General features: G+C 35.0%; 1 long non-coding RNA gene across 2 annotated transcripts in view; it reads left to right on the forward strand.

Moving 5' to 3' along the window:
• Positions 1-23222, forward strand: part of LOC112678779 (uncharacterized) — a 58158-nt gene extending 34936 nt beyond the window's left edge. Inside the window, exons 3-5 of one of the 2 annotated variants that reach the window (XR_003147838.3) lie at positions 13214-13321; positions 17543-17704; positions 18341-23222. This is a non-coding gene — a long non-coding RNA (uncharacterized LOC112678779). The remainder of the gene's footprint in view (positions 1-13213; positions 13322-17542; positions 17705-18340) is intronic. The other variant, XR_007404908.1, reaches the window with a different exon arrangement.
• Positions 23223-24853: the final 1631 nt, after the last annotated feature.

A 24853-nucleotide genomic window follows, 5' to 3' on the forward strand; every position in this document is an offset into this window, starting at 1 on the left:
GTGTATTATCCTACAGTTTTGTAGGTTGGAAGTCTTAACGTGGATCTTCCTGGGCTAAAATCAAGCTATCAGAAGGGTTGAGTCTCTTTTTTTAGAGATTCTAGGAGAAAATTTGTTTCTTTTTCTTTTCCTGCTTCCAGAGGCTATGTGCTTTTCTTGACTCATGGCTCCCTTCCTACATCTTCAGACCCAACACCACTGTGCAGATTCCTCATACTGCCAGCTCCTGATTCTCTATTTCCTCTTCCACTTTTCAAAATCCTTGTGATTTCACTGAACCCACCTGATAATCCAAGATATTCTTCCTATTTTAAGGTCAGCTGATTAGCAACCTGAGTTCCATCTGAATCCTTAATATCCCTTTGCAATGTAACCTAAAATATTTTAAGTTTTAGGCACTAGGATACAGACATGTTGGCCGGGGGCATATTCTTCTTACCACAACTTTTCAGTGAAAAAGAAAAAAAAAAAAAAAGAAAAAATAAAGTGATCATTACAGATAAAATAGAAAGGAACTAACTGAAATTTCAAAGCAGTAAGAGTACTGAAAACATTCTATAAATGGAAGAGAAATAGAGAATATGAATCTCTGAGGAGCATAAAACAGGAAGGGAAGCATTTTTCACTCTAAGTATTATGGTAGACGGATAACACTTCAAATTCTGTCACAGTATATCCTCTGCAGATTGAATATGTATGAATACATCTATGTAATTACTTTTCCAAGATGGTTTAGGAGTAACTACTGATGTAAGGAATAGAGATGACCCAGTAGACTCTTATTTAAGATTACTTTCTTCTTATTTCATAATTATCACATTTCTTCAATTCCATTTCCATTCATAGCATTTTGCATATTTGGCACTCTGACTCTAATTTTATAGATTCTTTGTCTCTTCCTTCTCACATTCCATGAAAGCAGAAAAAAGGAAAGTGTTTCCTAAAACCACCATTTGCACATTTAGGAAGAAGAGACAGCACTCTGGAATGTATCCTCAAAATTATAAAACTTGAACAAATCACTTAATTTTTTTCAAGTTCCTGCTGTCATATTGGTGAACATGGGAGTATCATAATAAATTATCCTGGAATCCAACAAGGCGTAGTAGGAGATGCACAACAAAACTCAAATTGGGTAATTAAAAGAAAGTTTAATAAATTGAACAGTTACAGAGTAGATGGAAGCCAAAAGTTTCCTATGATAAGTTAATTGCAGGGGGCAGAGGAATGGGAAAGTAGGGGAATCTTTGTTTTTAAAGCTAGGCCTAAAGAGACTAGATAACTCAGCATATTTAGACAAGCACAGATCTTTTGGTGGAAAGGGCCACCTGATAGAAATTCAGGAATGCAAGTTTAGCCAGCTCTCAGTAATTGGGGAACCAGAAAACTATATAGTCCTAGTTCAATCTCAGCCTTCTCTCTGCCTGCAGGTGCTCGCCAGTTCCAATACTTAGTGGTATGTGACCTGGGCAATTTAATTAACCTTTCTGAGGTCTTAGTTCTTCATAGTAAGTTTATTATAGGTTTTAAATATCTGCAAAGCATTAAAACAGTGTTTGGTGCATAGTAAGAGCTTAAGTACTGATTGTGATCAGATGTATCATTATCATGTACTTGTTGGTTGTAGGGAATTAATTCAGAAAAGAATAATAAAATTGGCATGATAGAGTAGCGCCTCGCTGGCTCAGTCAGTTAAGTGTCTGCCTTTGGCTCAGGTCAGGAACCCAAGGTCCTGGGATAGAGCCTAGTGTCTGCTCCCTGCTCAATGGGGAGCCTGCTTCTTCCTTCCCTCTCTGCCTGCCACTCCTGCTGCTTGTGTTCTCTCTCTGCTGCTTGTGTTAAATAGGTAGAATCTTTTTTAAAAACTGGCATGTGAGGATGCCTGGGTGGCTAGGTGGTTAAACATCTGCCTTCAGCTCAGGGTGTAATCCTGGAGTTTGGGGATCGAGTTCCATATCGGGTTCCCTTCATGGAGCCTGCTTCTCCCTATGCCTGTGTCTCTGCCTCTCTATCTCACTGTGTCTCTCATGAATAAATAAATAAAATCTTAAAAATAAATTGGCATGATAGGGTATCAGGCTGAAAAACGAGAGGTAAAGAATTAGAAATAAATTAGTTTGTTCAATGTTGAGTATTATTCATGTCAGGAACTTTTATAGGCATTGCAAATAGTCCAAGGCACTGGGTATGCTTTAAAGTTAAAATTCAAGATGGTATAATGTAGAATTGAATTTTGAACAGAAGCAGTTAAACAAATGTAAAATAATCAATTTTGTATTTTTCTAAGCTGCAAAAGCAGCATATATGATGAATATAATGAAGGAGAGAGTGACTTGGAAATATCAGTTAGTAAAATATATGACAGTCAAATCACATTCCTCTTTAACAGGAGGACAAATCATTGGCTATCACCAGTTTGAGAGCCAACATCTGAAAGAAAGCATCAGAAAAAAATTAATCAAAGCAAAAGTGTCTTACATTTTTAAAGTACAGTTCTTTCTTCAGAATTATTAAAGCTGCTCTATTGCCTTGAGAATTCCAGACAAAATGAATTCATAAGAAGAATAAGATACAATCCTTGGTTTCTTTTGTTAGCTATATTGATGGGAGAGGATACAGTCATATGGACATTGCATTATTTTACGAATGTCTCATTTGAACATTTCAAATAGATTGGAAAGTTTAAATTAAATATATTGTTTCTTGAAAATGAGTTTGAGTAATGTATGCTATCCTTATAGTTATAAAAGATTGTACCATTTTGTACAAGAAAGACTGTCCTTGAGGAAGCAGAAAAAAAAGATGTAACCAAGTAGAGAAGTGAAGTTCTCCCTGCCTCACTCTTAAGTTGGCTCCTGCAGTTTGTGCTCTTAGGCATGTATATAACACAGGCCTTATTAAAAAAGAATACTGGAAAGAATTTTGTTTGGAACGCTGTATGTATATATCCATCAAATGCCATGATGTCTTCATAGAGAAATGTGTTAGATGGCACAGTATAAATTAGTATCATGCAATGTGAAATAGTGAAGAAAGGAGGTAGCTTGGATATAGTCAGGGTTTTTAATGATTATTGAGGTCTGGGTTTTAACAGAGTGGTTTAAATATGTGAATCCTAAACTTAGATGGTGGAATTTGGCTCCACAAAAGGCCCTCTGTGTCTGACTAACTTGAGCAAGTCATTCATCCTGACTGTGCCTTAGTTTCTTCATCACTAAAATTTGTAGTTGTGGTCAGGATTTACTATAAAATTCAAGAGCACGTTTAAATATTTAGTGTCTTCCATGGTTCCTGTTAATGTTATACTATACTACCTACTTAGAAATCAGAGTTATAAAGTCCTCCTCCCTTTCCCAGACGATCCCTTCCTCTGTTATTTACTGGCTTTGTTTTCGATGGCAAATCACATAACCCTTAAAGAGTGTTTCTTCATCTGTAAAACATACTCAAAGGGATTGATTGATAGTATTTAGTATCCTTCAAACTGTCAAAATCTCTAACAATTAAAAACTAAAATAGAAGACTATCCTCAGTATTCTTGATATTCGGAGAGTAACGTATGAAAAAGGTGCAAATCTGAGAAGATATCTAAATGCTAACTGAAGTTAGCAAATCCATTGGGACTTTGACTTTATGCTCAAAGTAAAGTCTGATAATCTGGCTATTTGTGACATGTTATTCATCTGCTGATGTATGACCCAGTGTTTAAATGGCACTGCCATTATACTCACACATACACACACAGAATCACGATTGTTTTGTCTTTGCTGACTTGGGTTTTGTGGAATTTATTATAATGAACCTGCCATATTAAAACTGAGAAGTTAAAGGTAAAATGTAACAGTTTGTCACAATTATGTTTCATATTGACAGGTGTTCTGAACTTTCTGTTTGATAACTAGACATATAAATTTCAGTTCTTAAAGCTTTGCAGCCAATTTAAGGGCTCATTTATTTTACTGACAGCAAGATGTATGTGCAGCCTGGCATACTGGATGTCTGGGGCTGCAATCGGCACTTTGTTGGTTGCGTGTTTCACAGGGAGTAAATAGTAGCAATTTTTCAGCATAGGCATACTAGCACAAGGTGTTTAGCAAATAAATGAGCATAAGATGACCTGTGGTGTCCTGAAATTACTAAAATTCATGAATAATAAAATGATCTATAGATTGTTAGCAGAGGGCTACAGCACAGGCTAATTTGCAGCCAGTGAAGCTTTGCAGGATAATTTATAACTTTTGAAAATTTAATGACTTCATCAATTTTTACCTATTTTTTACCAATATAATCTCCTGAATACCACTTTCAGCTATGATTTCCTTGTAAGAAAATATCTAAGACACTTACGTGATGAGGGTATTAAGATAAGGTTGCTTTATTTAGATTTCTTGATTGTCTTATATAATTCGGAAGATAATACAAAACTTTAGTGGTTGTATGTGTTTTGTTTTAATAAGACAATTTTATGAAAATAATCTTATGTAGTTTGATACTTTTATTTCAGGGGCATATCGTTTCACTTTTGGCAATTAAGTTTTTACTTTAAATCTGAGTATTGACACCAGTTCATTTTTTTCTTCACCACTATCATTGGAAAAAAATCTTTAAGCAAATATAGAAATATATATCCCTTCTTATGCTCAAATTACTTGGAGAATATTTTTTAAGTAATTCTTTTCAAACAATCAATAAATAATGCTTGAAGTTTTAGTTTTGTGTTCTCACAACAAAGACAAATAATATCTTTAAAATCCACAATCTATATGGATACATGTTTTTTCTTTTATAATATCTGTATTATACAGTTAATTTGCTTAGATCAGTTATTCAATTGTATTTAGACTATGACTTTATGATACATACCTGTTTTCTGAATTTCTTGGTGGTTGAAGTTCAAAAATTTACCATTGTCTCATGTATATATGAATGATGTAACTTTTTTATAGATGGACCAACATTCTTTAGATTTTTCTCAGTGGAATTCTCTTAAGAATTGAGGATGATTTGGTTATTGCCAGAAACCAACCTTATTTCCTGACACCATCTCAACAAATTAGTCAATAAGCTGGATGATATAGGTATTATCAAAATAGAATATGAATGTCAGGTAATTAAACCCTTTTAATCTGCGAATATTTAAATGATATATATTTAAATATTTTCTATTTCAAGAGGTTATTTTTAAGAATGAGTATTTTATTTCTATTAAACAAATTCAAATCATTTGTAGTTTCTTTGTGTTTTGTATCTTTTATTAAGTAGAATCTGTAGAATTCTACATTGCTACATAACTACATATTTATCATATATTACTAATGTATTTATGGATATTAATAGTAGCTACTCAGAAAAGGAGTTAACAATAGGTAGGTGAACTACAGTATTTTACATAGTGATGTTTTATGATGTGTGTCAAAAACTAACATTTTTTTGAAATTTAATATATTTATGACTTTTTTTGTGACCTACATTTTACACTTATTTATCTCAGTCAATCCTAGAATGCATTTCCTCAAATATTTGAATCACTGCTGTCTCTTTACTGTTATTTGATATAATGAAGGAAAATAAGTAATAAAGTAGTCTGATAATCTTGTTTAAATTCTTGCTATTTAATTCCCTGGACTTCAGTTTTTTCATACATAAACATGACAAATTGATAAAATTCATCATAGTGATCTTGGCATTGGTGAATACCACATAGTACATGTGATAGCCCTAACATACTCTAGTTATAATTCCCATGAAATGAAGAGACTACTAAGTGAGAACTAGACCATTCAAAAATAATTATGTTGCAAAGAATGCTAATGAATTACTAAGACAGGGGAGAGAAAGAGCAGGAGGAAGGCAAGGAGGGGCACATTTAGACATAAAATAATTAATTTCAAATTGAGTTATTCTGGATTATTTTTAATAACTTGCACTGTTAGTTGCCAAAAGTTAAGTGGTATAAATATGTCAGAAAGGAATTTCAGAGCCAGGAGAATCAGTGAATTATCAGTAATCAATAACTTTGGTTTGGCTGTTTAGTTGCTTTTAGCTTATTTTTTTTCATGGGCAAGCAGAATCATTTTTGAGGTTCTTAGTCGAGATGGACAAATAAGTGACGCATGTAATTGAGCACATAATACATATTATAGAATCTGTTCTCTAAAAAGAATGGACATGCCAGTATACTAAAATTAAAATACGTAATGAAAAAGAAATACTATCAGTTTGAGAGTATAAGATGAGCATTACCACAGTGTGATATGTAGGAACCCTTACTTAAATTCTCACCTGAGTTTCCTGTCAGTAGTTTTCATTTTCCCTCTTTTTACTCTTTTCATTAGTAAAGTCTTTTTATTTTTTTTATTTTTTAAAGATTTTATTTATTCATTCACGAGAGACAGAGAGAGAGAGAGAGAGAGGGGCAGAGTCACAAGCAGAGGGAGAGGCAGGCTCCATGCAGGGAGCCTGATGTGGGACTCGATCCAGGGACTCCAGGATCACATCCTGGGCCGAAGGCAAGTGCTGAACCTCTGAGCCCCCAGGGATCCCCTAGTAAAGTCTTTTTAGACTTATTTCATTATCACTTAAAGTATTTTTTACAATTTTTTTTCACTTTATTTTTGAATAGTGAAAATACACAATATTGAAATTTTCCTCAGAAATTGAGATTTGGAGGGTTACCTGGGTAGCTCAGTGGTTAAGCGTCTGCATTTGGCTCGGGTCATCATCCTGGGGTTCTGGGATCGAGTCCTGCATCAGACTCCCCATGGGGAGCCTGCTTCTCCCTCTGCCTATGTCTCTGTCTCTGTCTCTCTCTCTCTCTTTCTCGTGTCTCTCATGAATAAATAAATAAAATCTTAAAAATAAAAAGAAATTGAGAGTTGGAAAGTGTGTGTGTGTGTGTGTGTGTGTGTGTGTGCATGTGTACACGTTTACTTTTGTTTTGGAAGGTTTGATGAATGTCTTGGCATCTGGGCAGGATGACAGAAGTAGAGGCTCTCATGTCTAAGTGCCATTTAAATTCTGCCTCCTTTGAAGTTAAGAGGAGAAATCAAATCAGTTATTCAACAGGCTAAATCTACTATTTGTAATACGATGTTTTCCCTGAACCTGGATCCTGTTCTTTTGCTGATTACAAATTCTTGGCTAGCAGCAGAACAATTAAAAAAAAATTTAAAGCTCTCACACATATTTTTGATGAACTCTGATTATTTGCTTCTCTTTGACAGCCTAGGCATTGGTTATGTCAGCTTTGCCAAGAAGGCTCTTAAAAGCTGAATATTTGTAAGAATTAAAAATAAACCAACTGACCAAATGCAGAAAAAAATAACAATGCTCTTAAGATCATTCCTAAGAATATTCAGTTGTTTTCATGCTATGTGAATGACATAGAGGTACAAAGAATATTCTTTGAAATTTTCATCTTATTTGAAAATGTGAAAATTACAGAAGTTCAAAGTGAGAATAACCTGATCACCTCTTCCCTTAGTCACTGGTTTTGGTCATACACCCCACAGAAAATTGTGTTGAGTCCACTTGTCCTGTAGGTGACCATCTTCAATGGAATCCATTTGTATACATTTATAAGTTGATTTATATTAGAATTATATATTTACCTAAGAAAAGATCCTTGAGATCACTCAGCTATGTTAGCAGAATTGAAAGGAATTTTTACATTATAGCTAACCCTTTTATTAAATTTACATTGTAGGCTCTTCTTGGAGAAGCCTGTATCCAGTGACTCTTTGATATGGTAGTGTAACATTCTGTCCTCTTGACAGAATGCTAAGAGGCCACTCCACCTGCATAACATAGAGTCAATTTTGAGATGTTATCACAGTCCATCTACCCAATCCTAATTATTTTCCTTTTTGTCCTTAGAGGGAGGTCCCAAATATCCTTCCTAATGAATGATTTGCATGCTAACCTTCATCTCAGGATCTGTTTCCCCGAGAACCCAGACACGACAGTTCATGGCCACAAAACACAAACATTACAGTACAAATAGGTTAGCAAGAAGAAAAACCTTAAATAATTTGTGAGGAAATCTTTGAAGTAGTTGATCAGAATGGGTACTGAGGCAAACAAACTTGCTATACCTATCTTTGTTAAAGGCATCGACTGTCTTTTTCCTCTAAAAATTCTACTGAAAACAGGAATGAATAATTTAACATGTGAAATATTATTAGAGATAATATGTTCCTAAGTTCCATCTGTTATTTTAATGCTAAATATGTGAGAGAGATTTCCTGTCACAAGATTTCTAAAGTAGTCCTGCATACAGTGCTGGGAGTCAAAATTATATAAAAAACTATTTAAAAAACCCAACATATTGCAATTGGCTTTAATGCATGAAAACAACAATAATAACTCTACCTTAGATTATTCCAAATAATGAGTTTTCAGTAAAAAATAAATCCCTATTTTCTATTGGATTTTCTTTTTTGTTATTGTTGTTCCATGGACATTCTCTTTTCTTGGGATTTATCTTTCTGAAATTTTCATATTTAATGAAATAAGGTCACAGTGAAGTTTCCAAAAGATTACTTTTGTTCATTTATGTATTGATTACAAATAAAATAGTTAAATACATAAAATGAAAACATAGCAGGAGTTTAAACTTCACCTGTTTGCCATGGTTAAGGGGTCTGTGGCACTCTTTTTAAGAATGACAAAATGGGTTGAGTAAAGAAAAGACCAATTATAGCCACTCTTATGCACTGCCTACCCTCCTTCACAATAATACTTTCACCAAAGCAACTCTGACAAGAGGCATATTACTAAGAGGGTTTGTAAGATCCTATGAAGAAAGCAGACTGTACACACACATACATAAAAATAAATTCAAGTAGTTTATAAAGTTGAACAAATTTAGCTAATAGGAGTTTGACAGGTTAAACATAACATAGAAACTGTGTAATACTTAAAAATGATGCTTTCTATTACCCAATTTCTCTTTTACACCTATCCTGACATGATTAGAGTCAATAGTGGTTGGTATTAATAAATGCCTTCCTCAGTCACACCTTATTTTGCTGTATTCTAATTTCATAGAGAGATCTAGTCCTTATTATTCCAGAAAAAATTATAATTCTCTCAGTTGGTTTTGAATACTCCAGACTGTTTTTTAAAGTCCTTTGTAACCCCTCCACTTTTCAGTAAAACTTGTTGCTCTGGGAACCTAAATGAAATGTCCAAATGTTAGAATATTATCATCATTTGAAAAATACACCCATTGTTTCTTCTAAACAATCCGAAAGAAATCTATCCATCATATTTCCATATTATGGTGTTTTATGATTTATATTTATGGTATATGCTTTAGATACTGTTTCTTCTTTTTATAATAATGGCACACTATAATTTTCATTGCATGAATAAAAGCATGACAAAAAGAATCATGGGCATGATGATATTAGTTTTTTTAGATCAAATTTAGAGTAATTTTCTTTTTTTATAGATTTTATTTATTTATTCATGAGATAGAGAGAGGGAGAGAGAGGCAGAGACCCAGGCAGAGGGAGAAGCAGGCTCCACACCGGGACCCTGACGCGGGACTCGATCCTGGAACTCCAGGATCGCGCCCTGGGCCAAAGGCAGGCGCTAAACCACTGAGCCACTCAGGGATCCCCTCACTCTTTTAATCTATGTAGATATATATCTTTGTAATCTATTTATATAAACTTTGAGTCTATTTTGTTTCCATCAAATTAGGTTGAATTCTTCAAGGTTCATTTTAGCCTTCCTCTTTTCCTTTGTAACTTCCTTTTCCAACAGCAAGAGGCCTGTCTTCCATTTTCTACAATATATTTACTATTTGCTCAGTCATATAGTATACAGGAAGTAGGTTCAGAGTTGCTAATCCATACTACTGTGGAAACCAAACCTGCTAACTTGAATTTAATAATTGCTCTTTTTCTCTGAAGCTTGAAGCTATAAAATCAGAGTACTGTATTTTAAAAGTTATATGGGAATTTATTTTCCCTATTTTGGCTATGCTATTTATCTGAAATGCAGTTATGTTTAGTTTTATTAGTAACATAAGCAAAAATTAACTTTCTCTTTTCTGTTTTATTTACTTAACCCATTTTCATTGATTGCTTTAATTTTGTAAAAATGTAACAATTCCAAAACTCAAAATTATACAAGTTATATCCAGAGAAATAGCACTAGTTTCCTTACTCATTTCATCTTAATGCCATTTCCTGTATGTAACCAATCTCAGAAATTTCTGTTCTTTTTACATTTTTTTAAATTGCAAATCTGTGTATATTTTTATATTTTCCCTATTAAAATTCCCACAAAATTAGTATACTATTTACTATACTTTTATCATAGCTTTCCTTTTTCACACAACAAATACTACTTTACAAAGATTTTTTTTTAAAGATTTTATTCATTTATTCATAAGAGACAGAGAAAGAGGCAGAGACATAGACAAAGGCAGAGGGAAAAGCAGACTCCTCACAGGGAGCCTGATGTGGGACTCGACCCCAGAACCCCGGCATCACGCCCTGAGCCAAAGACAGCCGCTCATACGCTGAGCCACGCAGGTGTCCCTACAGAGATAGTTCTTATTCTTTTATAAAGTGGCAGTTCTCAAAACGATAAACATACAGTTACCATGTAATCCTACAATTCCACTTCAGGTATGTACTCAAGATAGATGAAAACATATGCTCTCACCAACAATTTTATATGAATAGTCATAGCAGCAATAGTCTTAGTAACTGAAAACTTGAAAAATCCAAGTATCCCTCAACAGATAAATACATAAACCATATATTTTGTATCCACAGACCAGCATATTACTCAGCCACAGAAAGGGAGTAAAGTACTCATATGCTATACTGCAAATGAATACTGAAATATTATGCGAAGTAAAAAAAAAAAGCCAGGCACAAAAGATTGCTTAGAATAGCGATTGCCAAGAGTCAAAAGAACGAGTAATTGGGAGTGAATGCTAATGAGTAAAGCATTTCTTTTTCGTGAGAAGAAAATGTTCTGAATTAGATAGTGGTAATGGTTGCACAAATACTGTGAAGATACTACAAATTTCAAAATTATTGAAGCCAATTGAATTGTGTACTGTAAAAAAAGATTAATTTTATAGTATATGAATTTATATCTTAATTTTAAAATGGTAGAAAATATATTGCATTATAGTGTGTATTACTAAAACCTGCAATGTTTATTTATATTTGGAGTTACTTTACCTATAGGTGTTGTGAAAGTTGTAGAAGTTAGTAAGAATTCAAAGTGAAGTATAAAGAAAAAGCTTAGAGGTTCAAGGTATAGACTTTAAGAAAGGTTCACAAAAAAAAAAAAAAAAAAGGAAAGGAAGCAAGGAAACTGCCTTTGAGAATCCTAGGTTAAGGATATTAAGTGCATCGTGAGTAGACTAGAGTCTTCATTCACTTTCAAATTTACTTTTAAGTAAGAGTATAATTTAAAATACAGATGTTAGGGCAGACCTAACTAGATATGCACATTTGAATAAATTCCTAGAAGTCAGTATTGGGAATGGTCTTGAAATGAAAGATATACTAGGGCATAGGAGCAGAGAGGTAAATGCTTTGGGGCAGGAGCATGCCTCCAATATATTAAAGAATTTAGAATTAAAAACAGATTTATTTACAAATTGCTCATATGATCTCAGGCATGTGGAATTTAAGAAACAAAACAGGATCATAGGGGAAGAGAGTAAAAAATAAAATAAGACGAAATCAGAGAGGGAGACAAACCATAAGAGACTCTCTTAATCATAGGCAAACGGAGGGGTGCTGGAGGGGGGAGGGATGGGAGAGGGGGTGGTTGGGTGATGGACATTAAGAAGGGGCACGTGATGTAATGAGCACTGGGTGTTGTATAAGACTGATGAGTCATTGACCTCTACCTCTGAAACTAATACATTATATATTAATTAATTGAATTTAAATAAAAGCTTTTTTAAATTTCGAATGATTTAAAACACTTAAAATCTTAAGTTGTATTAGATACAGTTATTACAAAACACTGACATAGGTAATAATCTCACTAAGACACTGTTACACAACTGACACATTAGTTTTGTAAAAGTAACTTCTCTTTTTATCTGACTTGAATAATTAGAAAGTTTATAACAAATTCCTAAACTGAGAAATTAGCAGTGTAGACAGAAAATATAGTTGTTTAAGAGACATTCATCTGTGAATATTAAATTTCTTTTTTTTAAATTTTTATTTATTTATGATAGTCACACAGAGAGAGAGAGACAGAGACATAGGCAGAGGGAGAAGCAGGCTCCATGCACTGGGAGCCCGCCGTGGGATTCGATCCGGGGTCTCCAGGATCACGCCCTGGACCAAAGGCAGGCGCTAAACCGCTGTGCCACCCAGGGATCCCCATCTGTGAATATTAATAAATAAATTGCTTATAGAGGAAAAACATTCTTAATTTGTTTGGACTTTTCTGTATTACCAATTCTTTTTTTTTTTTTTTTTTTTTTTTTTTTTTAATATTTATTTGACAGAGAGAGAGAGAGAAAGTGCACACAATGCAAAAGCACAAGCAGGGGGAGCCAGAGAAGTAAAAGCAGGTTCTCCTCTAAGCATGGAGCCCAACATAGAGGTCCATCACAGGACCCTGGGATCATGACCTCAGCCACTCAGGTGTTCTGTACCTCCCAATTTCATCATGACTACATATTAACCAAAATGCAGAGATAGTCCAATTAAGTCATTGGAATTTTAAAAGTCATACTACTTTCTAATCAGTGGACCTAAACTATAGCTAATTGTTTGACTCTTTTGTAATTAAGGGAACATAAAGCCATGATATCTAATGATAAAAGCCAAACAATTTAAATACTTTTTCTCTCTGTAAAGGATTCCAGTGTTTTAGCAATGTTTAACTAAATCTTTGTCAAATTCTATTAAGTGCTATAAATCTAAACACTTATCTGAAAAGAATTAATATTAATGTGAAGAATATAAATTACTCTTTAAATTACTACCTGGGGTGCCTGGGTGGCTCAGTCAGTTGAGTGACTTGGTTTGGCTCAAGTCATGATCTTATGGGTCGTGGGATCGAGCCCTAGATTACTCCATGCTCATTGAGGAGTCTGCTTGAAGATTCGCTCCTTCTGTACCTCATATTCTCTCTCTCTCAATTAAGTAAATCTTTAAAAAATAAAATAGCACTTATACTTTATATAAATATACTTCATATTCCTACTTAGGTTAATCTGCAGTTTGGAATGCATACATCATCGTACATACCTTTTTTAGAGGACATAATTTTCTGAAGGAATGTGAAGATTACCATATGAAATTTTATGTAGATTCAGGTAGGTTTAATTTTCACATACTTGATTTTCTAAGAGTTAATGACTGTCGAATGCTTAGATATTTTTTTCATAGGTTTTCTCTGCACATTCTCTGTTTCACTCTGTCTTCTGAGATGAGTGGAAATTACTTTATGTTATAAGTCTTGCTCTCTGTGTTTACTTTATTGTCATGGTATTTAGATTTATAATTTACCTTGTAATCAAATAATAGGAATATATAATATGATTTTAAAATGAGCATCATTTACACATTCATATTGAAATGTAAGCATTTCATTATGTATTAAATGTATTGCATTAGTATTTTTATTAATCCATATCATATTATTTATCTGTGCCTGCATCCTTCATGATTCAGTGTAACTTAATATAAAACTATGATAAGAATATAAGGATAATGCTATTTTCATCCATTATTTCTCCTCTGGTGTTCAATAATAGCAACATTAAGTCTTCACAGTTGTGACAGCTATAAAAAGGATGTGGCTAGCTTATCTGTAGTGAGCTGCAAAGGTAAAAATGGTAAAGTAATTTGCTATCATGGAATGGTTTTTAAGTCATTTGCTTTTATATGTGAAATTAATTAAACAAGCAAGATTGAAAGTTGACACACTGAGGATTTTATTCCTTTTGCCTAATGTAGCATATTATTCCTATCTGAAAAATACTCAGTTGTAATTTTCCTTTTATTTTCTTCTCTTAAAATATCTAAAAGTTTAGTTAATGATATTCAACATTATGTGGAAATGTTCTTTTCCCTAGCAATATGTTTTGTACACAGATCAGATATTTTTGCACGTCATATAAAACTCAGTCTGTCATAGCTAAACTGTAAAGATTTTTCAATGATAAAACACACTATGTGTAATTTGAATTTTTGCAGACATTAGACAATAAAAATGAATTTAGTTATAAGACATAAATAGCTTTCATAAGAATCTCAAAGGTGCTATTGAAGCAGACAAAAAAATAATTTTCTATTACAGGTGTTCTAATGATATTTGTACTGGAATAAAAGAGTTTATTCATATATCATTATTTTATCATGCTTTATGATAATAAATGCCATTAGTATGGGATACCATAACTAATTATGCAATTCAAAGGAAACATAATTTAGTATTTTTTATTATTGTAAAACATTTCATCTGTTTGAGTGTTGTTTTATAGAAAATATGGGGCTTTTGCTGATAAAATGATTAGCTGTTGAAAGCACTTCATATATTTTATTAGCTCATAATAAAGATGAATTTCCATATAAGAACTATCATATTATCTTACAGATTTATGTGTTTTGTTTTTGATCACTTATAAACATCCTTATGGCTATTTATTCAGGTCCCAGCAGCTTAATGAATGGCATTTAATAGATATGTGGAGGAAAACATATACTTAATTAGTAGAAAAAAATTAAACAATAACAGAAAACTTTGCAGTTGCCAGGAGATACTATTTCAGTTAGTTCTTTATTGTTCAGATAGGTCCTCTAAAATAAGGGAAAATTTATTTTACCAGAAAAGGATTGTTACAGAAAATCTGAAATTCATTTACATGAGTTTCTAAAATAGTAGGTTTTATTTTAAGCACTAAATATTCACCTTAATAGAAAGATCATTATAAGTAAACTTTTCAGAGTCATAGTGTTTTAATGTCATTTTAGTGCTAATTTTATTTTTTAGCTTGCTTTGCATTGCCACTAGGTGGAAGCAATAAACTTTATAATTTCTATTAATGCATTTTTGTCCTATATATGTATACTTATAAACTCTTCAACTAAAAATCCTAGAAATAGTTCAATACTTAAGCTCCTTAACTCTGTAAATGGGCATCAAAAATTAAGTAATATCAACCCACCAATACCATTGGCAAACACTAGTATAAAAACAATGTCATCAACAACAAAAAATCTGAGTAGTTTAAATATGTCAGAGAGAATATGCAGTTTTTGAACAATCAGGAGGAAGGGTAGATCATAATCAGAAACTGTACTAATGTATCTGATAATAAATATTTAATTGTGTCTTGGTAGAAATCTATTAAATGCAGCAAAATAGATATATACTGATTTTTCAGTTGTAGATATTTATTGAGAACCATTAAATCAGAAATCAAACCTATTTTAAATGTCTCTGTGTACAAATTATTGCTATTGATCAACAATAATCAGCTAATTGGTAATTTGTGCTTGTGTTGTTACTCTGTTTCTCAAATTAGTAATTTTTTTCTGGATCTTTATATGGGAAAAATGAGGGAGCTATTAAGAAATAGAAAATACATGGTGGTATACATAATAAACTTCTTCTGCCTTCATTTAGAGGGTTGATTTTTTTCAATACATCCAGTTTCCAAATTGGGAACTATTTATGCTCAATAAAAAAGGAGCAAGAGGACTGAGAGGATAGTTATAAACTGACATTGTTGGGTAGTTTTATAACTTCAATCTTCAAGTCTGAAAATTGAGAGTTAAGAAGTATAGTGTCTTTCCAAAGACAGTTAGCTTTTAGAGCTGGTTTCTGACTTAAGATACCAGTCCTTAGTCCTATACAAAAGACTAGTGTGCCTAGAATGCAGAGTATATAGGACACATATAAAGCAGTGAACCTTAAAAAACAAGCCTAGAACAATAAAAGCCTTGAATGCAATATGAAGATCTTTCCCATTGATGACATTGTAATTAGTAAAATGACATACAAAGTACATGAAGATCGGAACAGAAGAAAGCCTGGGACAGATGCCCCCCAAAACCACCAAAAAACTTGTATTAACTTACTAGGGCTGCCTAACAGAGTATCACAAATTAGATGGCTTTACACAACAGAAATTTATGTCTCACAGTTCTGGAAAATAGCAATCTAAAGGTGTCAGCAGGCAATACTGTTATTAAACAAACTGTTGGAGAAATATTATTCTGTATCTATCTAATGGAATAGTTTACTAAAAGATGTTGATTTGGTGAAATTTGTCAAATGCCACAGATATTTTGAGTAAGAGTAGACCTAAAGTCTCTGTTAAACTTAGTGAAAGATAGTTGATAATTTTAGCAAAAGGTGCTTTAAAGTGCAAAGTAGATCTAGTAGACTTAATTTTTGTTGGTTGATTGATTATTATTAAATGATTATTAAATGGGATCTATTCTCAGGAATCTTGATTTTGAATGGAAGACAATATTGTCATTGCTTTAGATGGGACAGATGTATGCAAGTTTAAACTGTATAGGGAGAAAAAGGAGTAAGGATGTGTTTTTACATGCTGGATATTAATGGGACTACTCATTGAGTGAGTGCTAGGATGGTATGAGGACATTTAAGTCAAAACACAAATTGATTTATCTTTCATAGAGTCTAGAGAATATGGGAAGAATGTTAGCCCATTTTAGATGTTCTCAAGCTACAGTGAACTTTAGTGTAATTTATAATGATTGCTTTTAGAAGTGAATGGTGAAATCAACTTTTGAATGGAAGTGGATCTCGGGAAAGACATGATTGAGGAAAGTGTTGAAGGTTTGAATAATTACTGGACAAAATGAAATAGGTGACTAGAGAAATACAGTATGATTGCTTTAAGTGTCCAGTGATAATTGACTAGGTATTTACAAAGATTACAGTCACATGCAGCAGCACAAATATGGATTAGAAACGACATAAAATTAGAATGATGGCAGTTTGGGCTTGAGGATAATGATGTAACTGATTAAAGTGTTGTGGAAGACAGAAGTAAATAATAAGGGTCAATCAATGGTGGTAAGTGTAAGTAATAAGGAAAAATACAAGAATAGAAAAATGGACTTTGTAGTTAAATAAAATTGTCCCATGTTACTCTCCGAACATTTAAAAAATCAAATTGAAACATGTGGAGGCGGGACAAGATAGCAGAAGAGTAGGGTCCCCAAGTCACCTGTCCCCACCAACTTACCTAGATAACTTTCAAATCATCCTGAAAACCTACAAATTTGACCTGAGACTTAAAGAGAGAACAGCTGGAATGCTACAGAGAGAAGAGTTTGCACTCCTAACAAGGTAGGAAGATGGAAAATAAATAAATAAATAAATAATAAATAAATAAATAAATAAATAAGAGTCAGGTGTGGGAGGAGGCCCGCAAGGAGCCAGGCAAGGCCAGCGGCAAGAGCCTCCAGGACAGGAATGCCCCGCCCTGGAGAAGCAGGAACTTTATTATTTTTTTTTATTATTATTTTTATTTTATTTTATTTTATTTTTTTAGGAACTTTAAAAATCTGCGCTGGATTCTTCCCTGATGGAAAGATGCTTGCAGGGAAATCAGGCAGAACTGCAGGAAGGGTAGTGGAGGCCCCAGATTCCTGGGGTCACTAACAGAGGCAATGCACCCGGGGGAGAGCGCGCCACACCCTGCGGACCGAGCTTGGTAAAGGGCTGGAGCGCGTCCGCGGGGCCTCGGGAGCAGCTCAGGGGGCTGTGCGGCCAGGAGCATGATTCCAGTGGCGCAGGCCCCGTATCCCAGGGCGCCGGGGGCACACAGACTAGAATCCTGCTTTCCCTCGACAGACAGAGGTGGGGAGGGCACAGGACAGCGAGGACGCCCCTGCGCCAGTTGCCCCGAGCTGTGCAGATAGGCGCCCCCTGCTGCCGAAGCATCCAGGCCAGTGGGGACTGGGAGCTGCAGTAGTTACTGTGGGAGCTGACTCCAGGACTGGGGACCTGGCCGCCGCCAGTGTGGTTGTTCCTCCTGGTGTCACCCTGTGCCTTGGACTGAGCGTGGCCGCCAGGGAACAGGGGCCTCACAGGATAAACAGCTTCCACTGAGCCCTGCACCTGGCAGGGGGCGGGGCAGCTCCTCCAGGTTCACACACCTGAGAATCAGCACAGCAGGCCCCTCCCCCAAAGACCAGTGGGAAAGAAAGGAGAAGAGCAACTTCTTGAAACTGCACTGGAAAACTGCAGGGGATGTCGAGAGATTTACAGTATATAGAACCAGAGGATACTGCTCCTTGTTTTTGTTTTAGTATTACTTTTCTCTTTTTTTTTCCTTCTTTTTTTCCAGTACAACTCATTTTTAGCCACTCTACACTGAGCAAAATGACTAGAAAGAAGAACTCACCACAAAAGGAAGGTGTCACAGAGTTAACAGAATTTGGATTACAATCCAATGTCAGAAAGCCAATTCAGAAGCGCAATTATAAAGCTACTGGTGGCTCTGGAAAAAAGCATAAAATATTCAAGAGACTTCATGACTGCAGAATTTAGATCTAATCAGGCTGAAATTGAAAATCAATTAAATGAGATGCAATCCAAACTGGAGGTCCTAACGATGAGGGTTAATGAGGTAGAAGAATGAGTGAGTGACACAGACAAGTTGATGGCAAGGAAGGAAGCTGAGGAAAAAAGAAAAACAATTAGAAGACTATAAGGAAATGTTAAGGGAAATAAATGACAGCCTCAGAAGGAAAAATTTATGTTTAATTGGGGTTCCAGAGGGTGCCGAAAGGGACAGAGGGCCAGAAACCATATTTGAACAAATCATAGCTGAGAACCTCCCTAACTTGGTAAGGGAAATGGCATTCAGATCCAAGAGATAGAGAGTTTCCCCCCTAAAATCAATAAAAACCATTCAACACCTCGACATTTAATAGTGAAACTTGGAAATTCCAGACATAAAGGGAAAATCCTTGAAGCAGCAAGAGACAAGAGATCCCTAACTTATATGGGGAAAAATATTAGATTAACAGCAGACCTCTCCACAGAGACCTGGCAGGCCAGAAAGGGCTGACAGGGTATATTCAGGGTGCTAAATCAGAATAACATGCAGCCAACAATACTCTATCCAGCAAGGCTCTCATTCAGAGTAGAAGGAGAGATAAAGAGTTTCCAAGATAGGCAGAAACTGAAAGAATATGTGACCACCAAACCAGCTCTGCAAGAAATACTAAGGGGGAACTCTGTAAAGTCCAAAGAAATAACCCACAAAAACAGGGACTGAATAGGTATATTATGACGACACTAAGTTCACATCTTTCAGTATATCTGAGGGTGAATGGGCTTAATAATCCCATCAAAAGACGTGGGGTTTCAGACTTGATAAAAGAGCAAGACCCATCTATTTGCTATCTACAAGAGACTCCTTTTAGACCTAAGGACACTTCCAGCCTGAAAATGAAAGGTTGGACCATTTACCATTCAAATGGTCCTCAAAAGAAAGCAGGGGTAGCATCCTCATATCAGATAAATTAAACTTTATCCCAAAGACTGTTGTAAGAGATGAAGAGGGACACTATATCATATTTAAAGAATCTGTCCAACAAGAGGACCTAGCAATCATGAATATTTATGCCCCTAATGTGGGAGCTGCCAAGTATATCAATCAATTAATAACCAAAGTTAAGACATACTTAAATAAAAATACACTTATACTGGGAGACTTCAACATGACACTGTCTGCAAATGACAGATATTCTAAGCACAACATCTCCAAAGAACAAGAGCTTTAAATGATACAGTGGACCAGATGGATTTCACAGATATTTTAGAACTTTACATCCAAATGCAATTGAATACACATTCTTCTCAAGTGCACATGGAACTTTCTCCAGAATAGACCACACACTGGGTCACAAATCAGGTCACGACTGATACCAAAAGGTTGGGATTGTCCCCTGCATATTTTCAGACCATAATGCTTTGAAACTAGAACTCAATCACTAGAAGAAATTTGGAAGTAATTCAAACACGTGGAGGTTAAAGACCATCCTGCTAAAGGATGAAAAGGTCACCCAGGAAATTAGAGAAGAATTAAAAAGTTTCATGGAACCTAATGAGAGTGAAATACAACCATTTAATATCTTTGTGATACAGCAAAAGCAATCATGAGAGGGAAGTACATTGCAATACAAGCATCCTTCAGAAAATTGGAAAAAACTCAAATACACAAGCTAACCTTGCACCTAAAGGAACTGGAGAAAGAACAGCAAATAAAACCTACACCCAGCAGAAGAAGAGAGTTCATAAAAGTTCGAGCAGAACTCAATGAAATAGAGACCAAAAGAACTGTAGAACAGATAAACAAAACCAGGAGTTGGTTCTTTGAAAGAATTAATAAGATAGATAAGCCATTAGCCAGCCTTATTAAAAACAAAAAAAGACTAATTAATAAAATCATGAATGAAAAAGGAGAGATCACAACCAATACCAAGGAAATACAAATGATTTTAAAAACGTATTTTGAGCAGCTATATGCCAATAAATTAGGTAATCTAGAAGAAATGGATGCATTTCTGGAAAACCACAGACTACCAAAACTGGAACAGAAAGAAATAGAAATCCTGAACAGGCCAATAACCAGGGATGCAATTGAAGCAGTCATCAAAGACCTCCCAAGTCACAAAAGTCCAGGGCCAGATGGCTTTCCAGGGGAATTCTATCAAATGTTTAAAGAAGAAACAATACCTATTCTACTAAAGCTGTTTCAAAAGATAGAAAGGGATGGGATATTTCCAAACCTGTTCTATGAGGCCAGCATCACCTTAATTCCATAAAAACAGACAAAGACCCCACCAAAAAGGAGAATTATAGACCAATTTCCCTGATGAACACAGATGCAAAAATTCTCATCAAGATACTAGCAAATAGGATCCAACAGTACATTAAGAAGATTATTCACCATGACCAAGTGGGATCCCCGGGATGCAAGACTGGTTCAACACTCGTAAAGCAATCAGTGTGATAGATCATATCAACAAGAGGAAAAACAAGAACCACACGATCCTCTTAATAGATGCAGAGAAAGCATTTGACAAAATAGAGTATCCATTCCTGATCAAAACTCTTTAGAGTGTAGGGATAGAGGGAACCGTCCTTAGCATCATAAAAGCTGTCTACGAAAAGCCCACAGCAAATCTCATTCTCAATGAGGAAACGCTGGGAGCCTTTCCCCTTAGATCAGGAACAAGACAGGGATGTCCACTCTCACCACTGCTATTCAACATAGTACTAGAAGTCCTAGCCTCAGCAATCAGGCAACAACAACAACAACAACAACAACAACAACAACAAAACAACAACAAAAACATTCAAATTGGCAAAGTAGAAATCAAACTCTCCCTCTTCGCAGATGACATGATACTGTACATAGAAAACCCAAAAGACTCCAGCCAAGCTTGCTAGAATTCATACAGCAATTCGGCAGTGTGGCAGGATACAAAATCAGTGCCCAGAAATCAGTGGCATTTCTATACACACTACCAATGAGACTGAAGAAAGAGAAATTAAGTAGTCAATCCCATTTACAATTGCACCCAAAAGCATAAGATACCTAGGAATAAACCTAACCAAAGAGGTAAAGGATCTCTACCCTAAAAACTACAGAACACTTTTGAAAGAAATGGAGGAAGACACAAAGAGATGGAAAAATATTCCATGCTCATGGATTGGAAGAATTAATCTTATGAAAATGTCAATGCTACCCAGGGCAATTTACATGTTCAATGCAATCCCTATCAAAATACCATGGACTTTCTTCAGAGAGTTGAAACAAATCATCTTAATATTTGTGTGGAATCATAAAAGCCCTGGAATAGTCAGGGGAATATTAAAAAAGGAATCGAGAGCTAGGGGTTTCACAATGCCAGATTTCAGGTTGTACTACAAAGCTGTGATCATCAAGACAGTGTGGTACTGGCACAGAAACAGACACATAGATCAATGGAACAGAATAGAGCACCCAGAAATGGGCCCTCAACTCTATGGTCAATTAATATTTGAAAAAGCAGGAAAGATTATCTACTGGAAAAAGGACAGTCTCTTCAGTAAATGGTACTGAGAAAATTGGAAATCCACATGCAGAAGAATGAAACTAGACCATTCTCTTACACCATACACAAAGATAAACTCAAAATGGATAAAAGATCTAAATGTGAGATAAGAATACATCAAAATCCTACAGGAGAATACAGGCAACACCCTTTTGTACTTGGCCACAGCAACTTCTTGCAAGATACATCTATGAAGGCAAGAGAAACAAAAGCAAAAATGAATTATTGGGACTTAATCAGGATAAAAAGCTTCTGCATAGCCAAAGAAACAGTAGACAAAACTAAAAGACAACCTACAGAATGGGAGAAGATATTTGCAAATGACGTATCAGATAAAGGGCTAGTTTCCAAGATCTATAAAGAACTTATTAAACTCAACAGCAAAGAAACAAACAATCCAATCATGAAATAGGCAAAAGACATGAACAGAAATCTCACAGCGGAAGACATAGACATGGCCAACAAACACATGAGAAAATGCTTCACATCACTGGCCATCCGGGAAATTCAAATCAAAACCACAATGAGATACCACCTCACACCAGTGAGAATGGTAAAAATGAACAAGACAGGAAACACATGTTGGAGAGGATGTGGAGAAAGGGGCACCCTCTTGCACTGTTGGTGGGAATGTGAACTGGTGCAGCCACTCTGGGAAACTGTGGAGGTTCCTCAGTTAAAAATAGTACTGCCCTATGACCCAGCCATTGCACTGCTGGGGATTTACCCCAAAGATACAGATGCAGGGAAACACGGACACCTGTACCCCAACGTTTATAGCAGCAATGTCCACAATAGCCAGACTGTGGAAGGAGCCTCAGGAAAGATGAATGGATAAAGAAGATGTGGTCTATGTGTACAATGGAATATTACTCAGCCATTAGAAATAGCAAATACCCACCATTTTCTTCAACGTGGATGGAATTGGAGGATATCATGGTCAATCCTAGAAGGACAAACATTATATGATCTCATTCATTTGGGGAATATAAAAAATAGTGAAAGGGAGGGAATAAAGGGGAAAGGAGAGTAAATGAGTGGGAAATATCAGTGAGGGTGACAGCACATGAGAGATTTCTAACTCTGGGAAACTATCAATGGGTGGTGGAAGGGGAGGTGGGTGGGGGGTTGGGGTCACTGCTTGATGGACACTGAGTGGGGCACTTGGGGGGATGAGCACTGGGTGTTATGCTATATGTTGGCAAATTGAACTCCAATTAAAAAGCTTAAAAAATGCAAATGTGCTTTAAAGATTTTAAAAATAAAATATGCAGATATATCATGTGAACTTTTAATTTTGTCTCAAAATAATTACCTAAATGATTGAGTTATTTCTTGACTTACAGGTTTAGGTCCAAATAATATCCAATAAAGATATTATTTGTGTGTTAAGAAGATAAATAAATTGGGATTTGGGACTTGTAGCTTGATTAAAATATGGGAGAATATGGAAAAGAAGTTTTCCTTTAAGAAATGATAACATATGAAGACAACATTGGGTAACATTATTGAATATCTCTGGTTTGAATTAGTACTTACAGACATAAGACCATAAAGAGATATGTAACATTCTGTTAGGACTCTCAAGATATGTAAAAATAGCATGCATCAGTTATAATCATAATAATGAGTTAGTTCCATGGGCTTAAACTGGAAAAGTTAATGGGCTCTTGATGCAAAATATTGTTGATAGTCATGGTGTCTCCATTTAAGCCGAGAGGTTTTTCTTTTACTCTCTTTTTAATGAAAATGTCAGTAAGCTAGAAGGTGACCTCACCACACAAAATCTTCTCACTGGAGGTGAATTATCAACTTTTTAAGTGAAATTTGTAATTATGTCTAAATATCCAGGTACAAGAACACAAGTAGAATACTCATTATCACCTGTGACCTACCCCTGCACTAAGAAACCACAGAATTATTTACAAAATCAAGATACCATTGTCAAAGTGGATTGGTCACAGATCAAAGGAAAAAATGCAGAGATATCTACAAATGATAAAAAAAATAAAATTGAAGAAATGAAAAAGAGACAGCTAAACAGACTCCATTAAATAGATGAACATAGAAAGCAGCAAAGCTAACACAAATCTTTTTTGGTATGGTATTTATACACCAGGCATTTTCTTTCACATTTCAGAACCGAACATAAAATTTATAACAACCAAGTCTTCAAATAACATATTATTTCAGTTTTACAGAAGTCAAAGGAAGACAAAACTTTAACCTTTTTTTTTTTTTAATTTTCAAGCCATAAAAAATACATCCTTCTGGATTAACTTCATTAAGTTAAAAGCACATTCTATTTAAAAAATGTTGGTATTATATAGTTGAATAAAGAAGAATTATTTCTCTTTAAAGTAGTTATGATTCCTAGCAGAAAACATAACCTATATCAAATGAGTTATTTTGACCTGTATTGAAAATCCAGAGATCTGACGGGTTTCAGTCACAAATAGATTACGGGTCCATTTTTCCATAGGATCTTTTGACTTTATTTTTTTCCTCCCTTCTGACTTGACTCCAGATTACTTTGCCTGATGGCAGCAAAATGGCTGAGACAGTACTAGGCCTCACATCTGCAGAACCACTACCTTAAGCAAGTGAAAGTTTCTCTCTCCAACACAGAACCTGTTCTTCATTCTGACTGGCTAATTCTGTGCCAGTAATGAGGATTGAGATTATGCAGGATGTACCCTCCTAAACCAGGATGGCTCTCACTCCTACAATAAGGATGGATTCAGTTCCAG

This window comes from Canis lupus, chromosome 22, assembly GCF_003254725.2.
Source record: "Canis lupus dingo isolate Sandy chromosome 22, ASM325472v2, whole genome shotgun sequence".
Taxonomy (NCBI): domain Eukaryota; kingdom Metazoa; phylum Chordata; class Mammalia; order Carnivora; family Canidae; genus Canis; species Canis lupus.